General features: G+C 40.5%; 1 protein-coding gene across 1 annotated transcript in view; it reads right to left on the bottom strand.

The window, feature by feature from the left end:
- GLIPR1L2 (GLI pathogenesis-related 1 like 2) overlaps window positions 1-6,338 on the bottom strand; it is a 25,700-nt gene that overhangs the window by 789 nt on the left and 18,573 nt on the right. The window lies entirely within an intron of this gene.

Here is a 6,338-nt window from a genome sequence, read left to right on the forward strand (position 1 = left end):
TTTCTCAAGATTGTTATAGTATCAGTAACCTATGATTCTACAACATCTCTTATTTTCATCTCTCCCCTACACTGATCATTGCAAATTAATCTTCAGAATCTACTCACTTTTCTCATGGAATCTTTATTTTCAGAAGCTTTCAGTTGCTCTTCATTTCCTCACTGGCAAAGTTAACTCTATAGTTTGGTTTTCGCTATCTAGCCCAAAGATGACATAATACCTTTCAGGAAATAAATTTTCTTTCCTCTGCTCACCTGGGCATAGAAAGAAAGATAACCTTTCCTGGATTCCACTAGGAAAAAGAGTGGGAGGATAAATGAGTTCTCACACATAGAGAGCACAGTGGCAACCTGGGGCTTGTCTGCAATGATAGAACCCTTAGAGGAAGATTTAGAAACCACTATTCTGGCACCTGCGAGATGAACCAATTTTCTGCTGGATCTTTGAGATGATTTCAATCTTTTGTGCTTGGTCATGTTTATTACTATGTATTTTATGTAAAAACTTTCTATTTTACAGCTCATTTAAAATATTTTACCATATAGTCTATATATTTTTTTCAACTTTATTCTGTGTATGTGTACCTATCGATTGCTTAGAATAAGCAATGATGTAATTAGTACATTTCTTTTTTGCTTCTTCATTTCTCATCACCAAATTTTTTAAATATATTTTATTGATTTTTTACAGAGAAGAAGGGAGAGGGACAGAGAGTCAGAAACATCGATGAGGCAGAAACATCGATCGGCTGCCTTCTGCACGCCCCACAGTGGGGATGTGCCCGCAACCAAGGTACATGCCCTTGACCGGAATCGAACCTGGGACCCTTGAGTTCGCAGGCCGACGCTCTATCCACTGAGCCAAACCGGTTCGGCATCATCACCAATTTTTATTGATTACATTCTTCTTTTACTTTTGCACTTGATCAAATATTTAAGTACATTTATACTTACATCTTGTTTTTTTTCTTTATTTTTCCCCATCACCACTTATATGCCCTCTACACTCTTCCACCTCCCTCCCACCCACCTTGCAATAATCTCCATACTGTTGTCTGTGTCCATGAGTTCTTTCTCTTTCTTTTTTTTCTCAATTCCCCCACTAACAACCCTCCTTCTAAGCTGTTGACCTGCTAGAAAGAGTCTGTATCTATGAGTCTGTCTCTATTTTGCGTATTAGTTCAGTTTGTTCATTAAACTTCACATATGAGTGAAATCATATGGAACTTATTTTTTCTGACTGACATTTCACTCAGCATAATGTTCTCCAGGTCTATCCATGCTATTATGAAGGATAAAATTTTCTTCCTTTTTACAGCTGAGTAGTATTCCATTGTGTAAATCTACCATAGCTCCTCCCCCCCCCCACCCATACATTTTTATTATTAATTTCAAAGAGGAAGGGAGAGGGAGAGAGAGAGAAACATCAATGATGAGAATCATTGATTGGCTGCCTCCTGCACGTCCCACACTGGGGATTGAGTTCGCAACCTGGGCATGTGCCCCAACCAGGAATCGAACCCTGACCTCCTGGTTCATAGGTTGATGCTCAACCACTGAGCCCTGCTAACCACTGAGCCATGCTGGCCAGGCTACCATAGCCTTTTTATCTACTCATCTTCTGAGGGACACTTGGGCTGCTTCCAAATCTTTACTATAAATAACACTGCAATTAACATATATTATTTTAAATTAGTGTCTTGGGTTTCTTCAGCTAAATTCCCAGAGGTGGAATTGCTGGGTCATAAGGCAGTTCCTTTTTTTTTTTTCTTTTGAGGTAACTCCATACTGCTTTGCACAGTGGCTGCACCAATCTGCATTCCCACCAACAGTGTACAAGTGTTCTCTTTCCTCCACATCCTTGACAACCCTTGTTTGTTGATTTATTGATGATAGGCATTCTGACAGGTATGAGGTGATATCTCATGGTTTTAATTTTCCTTTCTCTGATGATTAGTAATGTTGGGGAATGGGTTTATTTCTGGGCTCTCTATTTTGCTCCATTGATCTATATGTTTGTTTTTATGCCAGTACCATGTTGTTTTTTTTAAATTATCTTTATTGTTGAAAGTATTACCAATGTCCCTTTTTCTCCCCATTGACCCCCTCTACCCAGCCCTGCCCCCGCCAGGCCTTCCCCACACTATTGTCTGTGTCCATGGATTATGTGTTATTGTCTGTGTCCATGGATTATGTGTGTGTGTGTGTGTGTGTGTGTGTGTGTATACTAGAGGCCCATTGCACAAATTTGTGCATGGTTGGGGTTCTGAGGGGGGTGGGGTGGAAGGCTGGGATGCGATTGGCCCTCTGGGCGGGTGGTGGGATGCCCTTGCTGACATGGGATCGTATCTGTCCCTCTGACTTTCATGCTGGTTGTCAGGAGTCACCTGGCGGCTGCTTTTATATTGTTTCTTTCTTGTGGAGCATCTAGAGAGGGGAAGTGGCCCCAGTGCCCGAGGCTGACTTCCAGGAGTCTGGTGGTGTTATTGGGATCATGCCAGCGGTGTTGGTCCATTGGTGCCTGGACCATTCTCTGATATTGGACCTGCAGGACTACTGAGGGAGGGAGTGGCTGCCACTGGGCTGGTGGGTCTCAGCTGAGTGGCACTCCCACTGTGGGAGCACACTGACCACCAGGGGGCACCTCCTGCATTGGGTATCTGTCCCCTGGTGGTCAGTGCACATCATAGTAACCAGTCGTTCTGGTCATTCCATTGCTTAGGCTTTTATATAAATAGATATATTTAAGTTCTTTGGCTAATCCGTCCCGTCCCCCCACCATCCCTCTGAGATTTGTCAGCCTGTTCCATGCCTCTATGTCTCTGGATCTATTTTTTTTATCAGTTTATTTTGTTCATTAGATTCAACATATGAGTGAGATCATGTGATACTTATCTTTCTCTGACTGGCCTTTTTTGTTTCATGGTGTCTCAAAGGGTAAGAGATCCTTCTTCTTTATAGCTTCACGAGAGGCCCAGTGCACGAAATTTGTGCATGGGTGGGTTCCCTAGGCCTGGCCAGCGATCAGGGCCAATTAGGTTCCCTGCCTGCCAGCCTCCTCCTTCCCTCACTAACCGCGTCCACCACCACCCATGCCCAGTTCCCTGTCCCAGCCCGGGGCCTGGTCCTATTGGGTGATCAGGACCTGCTGGCCCAGGGGAGGGACTGGGAGGTTGGCCAGCAGGCCCCAATCAGGGCCTGCTGGCTTGGGGGAGGGATAAGGGGAGGGGCCCAGTAGGTTGGCCACTGGCCGAGGAGGGAGCTGGCCCTCAGCCACCCTGAGAAATGGGCCGCGCCTGCCACCACCCACCCTTGGTTTCCTGTCCCAGCCCAGGGGCCTGGCCCCAATTGGGCAATAGGGGCCTGCCGGCTAGGGGCAGGGACCAGGAGGTTGATTAGCAAGCCCCATTGGTGATCAGAGCCTGTGGGCTGGGGGCAGCTCCTGCATTGAGCGTCTGCCTCCTGGTGGTCAGTGCACATCATAGTGACTGGTCATTCCGGTCGTTCTGTCGTAGCTATCTATATATATAGATAGTATTCCATTGTGTAAATGTAGCACCGGTTTTTTATCCATTCATCTGCTGATGGGCACTTGGGCTGTTTCCAGATCATAGCTATTATAAATTGCTCTGCTATGAACATAGGGGTGCATATATTCTTTCTAATTGTTATTTCAGGTTTCTTAAGATATATTCATAGAAGTGAGGTCGCTGGGTCAAATGGCAGTTCCATTTTTAATTTTTTGAGGAAAATCCATACTGTTTTTCATAGTTGCTGTTCCAGTCTGTATTCCAACCAGCAGTGGATGAGGGTTCCCTTTTTCTCCACAACCTCAACAGCACTTGTCATTTGTGGATTTGTTGATGATAGCCATTCTAACAGGTGTGAGGTGATACCTCATTGTTGTTTTGATTTGCATCTCTCAGATGATTAGTGACTGAGCATTTTTTCATCTGTCTCTATATATCCATCTATATGGCCATCTATATATCCATTTTGGCCCTTTGCCTATTTTTGATTCAATTTTTGTCTTTTGTTAAATGGTATGAGTTCCTTAAATATTTTGGAAATTAACTCCTTATCAGATATATCATTGGCAAATATGTTTTCCCATACAGTGGGCTCCCTTTTCATTTTGTTGTTTCTTTTTCTGTGCAGAAATTTTTTATTTTGATGTAGTTCCATTTTTTCATTTTCTCCTTAGTTTCCCTTACCCTAGGAGATGTATTGGCAAACATACTGCTATGTGAGATGTCTGAGATTTTGCTGCCTATGGTTTCTTCTAGGATTTTTATGGTTTCATGACTTAAGTCTTTTATCTATTTTGAGTATGGTATAAGTTGGTGGTCTAATTTCTTATTTTTGCATGTACCTGTCCAATTTTCCCATCACCATTTTTTGAAGAGACTGTCTTTATTCCATTGTATGCTCTTGCTTCTTTTGGGTCAATTTCTGGGGTCTCTGTTCTGATCTATATGCCTGTTCTTGAGACAGTACTATGCTATTTTGAATACAGAGGCTTTGTAGTATAACTTGACATCTGGAATTGCAATCCCTCCAACTTTGTTCTTTCTCAAGATTGATGGGCTATTTGGGGTCTTTTTGGTTTCATATAAATTTTTGGAATATTTGCTCTAGATCCATAAAATATGCCATTGGTATTTTAATAGTAATTGCAGTGAATCTATAGATTACTTTAGATAGTATAGAGATTTTAATAATGTTAATTCTTCCAATCCATGAACATGGTTATATATACTTTCACTTATTTGTATCTTCCTGAATTTCTTTCTTCAATGTTTTATAGTTTCTGAATACAGGTCTTCTACCTCAAATTTAATCCTAGGTACCTTATTTTCCTTGTTGCAGTGGTAAATGGGATTGCTTTTTTGGTTTCTCTTTCTGATAGTTTATTATTGATATTTAGAAATTCCACTTATTTCCTTATTTATGAATATTAACTTTTTATCCTACTACTTTGCCAAATTCATTAGATCTAGTAGTTTTTTGGTGGAGTGTTTAGGGTTTTCTATGTGCAATATCATGTCATCTGCAAATAATGACAGTTTTACTTCCTTCTTTGCAATTTGGATGCTTTCTATTTCTTCTTGTCTGATTTCTGTGGCTAGGACTTCCAGTACTATGTTGAATAAGAGTATGAAAGTTTACATCCCTGTTTTTTTCCTGATCTTAAAGGAAATGCTACTAGTTTTTGCCCTCTGAGTATGATGTTGGCTGAGGGTTTGTGATATATGGCCTTTATTACAATGAGGCATGTTCCCTCTATTCCCACTTTGCTGAAAGTTTTTATCATAAATGGGTGCTGGATTGGCTCTCCCTCCTGGGATCATGCCTCAGCCTTTCCCTTCCACCCTCTCCCTTTCTTTCCCCATCTTTCCCCTTTACCTTCCTCACTCCCTAGCTTGTAGGTCCTTCCTTTTCCTCTACAACTTGTTTCCTAAGCCCATTTCCTCTATGAATAACTTCTTCTACCTCTGTGATTTTCCAAATAAATGTTCTCTTATAGCTTGAAAAAAAAGAGTGCTTTCTCTGCTTCTATTAATATGATCCTGTGGGTTTGTTTATGTGGTATCATGTTTATTGATTTGTGGATATTTTATCAGCCTTGTATCCCCAGAATAAATCCCACTTTATCATGGTATATGATCTTTTTAATATATTGCTGGATCAGGTTTACTAATATTTTCTTGAGGATTTTAACATCTATGTTCATCAGGGATATTGGCCTATAATTTTCTTTCTTTGTTGTGTCTTTATCTGGTTTTGGAATTAGAATCATGCTGGCCTTGTAAAATAAGCATGGGAGTTTTTCCTTCTCTTGAATTTTTCAGAATAGTTTGAAAGGGATAAATGTTAGTTTTTCTTTGAATGTTTGGTGTAATTTACCTGTGAAGTCATCTGGTCCAGGACTTTTATTTGTAGAGAGTTGTTCTATTACTGCTTCAATTTCATGGGTTGTAATCTGCCTATTCAGATTTTCTGATTCTTCTTTATTTAGTTTTGGAAGATTGTATGTTTCTAGGAATTTATCCATTTTCATCTAGGTTGTCCAATTTGTTGGCATATAGTTAGTTGTTCATAATACTTTCTTGCAATTAATTCCTTGTATGTCTTTGGTATCATTTGTTACTTCTCTTTCATTTCTGATTTTATTTGGGCCCTTTATTTATTTGGGACCTGATGAGTCTGGTTAAATATTTATCAATCATGTTTATCTTTCTGAAGGACCAGCTCTTGGTTTCATTGATTTTTGTATATTTTACCCTTTGGTCTTTGAGAAGTGTCTTCCAGTGGTTTTGTATGTCAAGCATTCTTAAT

Source organism: Myotis davidii, unplaced genomic scaffold, assembly GCF_000327345.1.
Source record: "Myotis davidii unplaced genomic scaffold, ASM32734v1 scaffold54, whole genome shotgun sequence".
NCBI lineage: Eukaryota > Metazoa > Chordata > Mammalia > Chiroptera > Vespertilionidae > Myotis > Myotis davidii.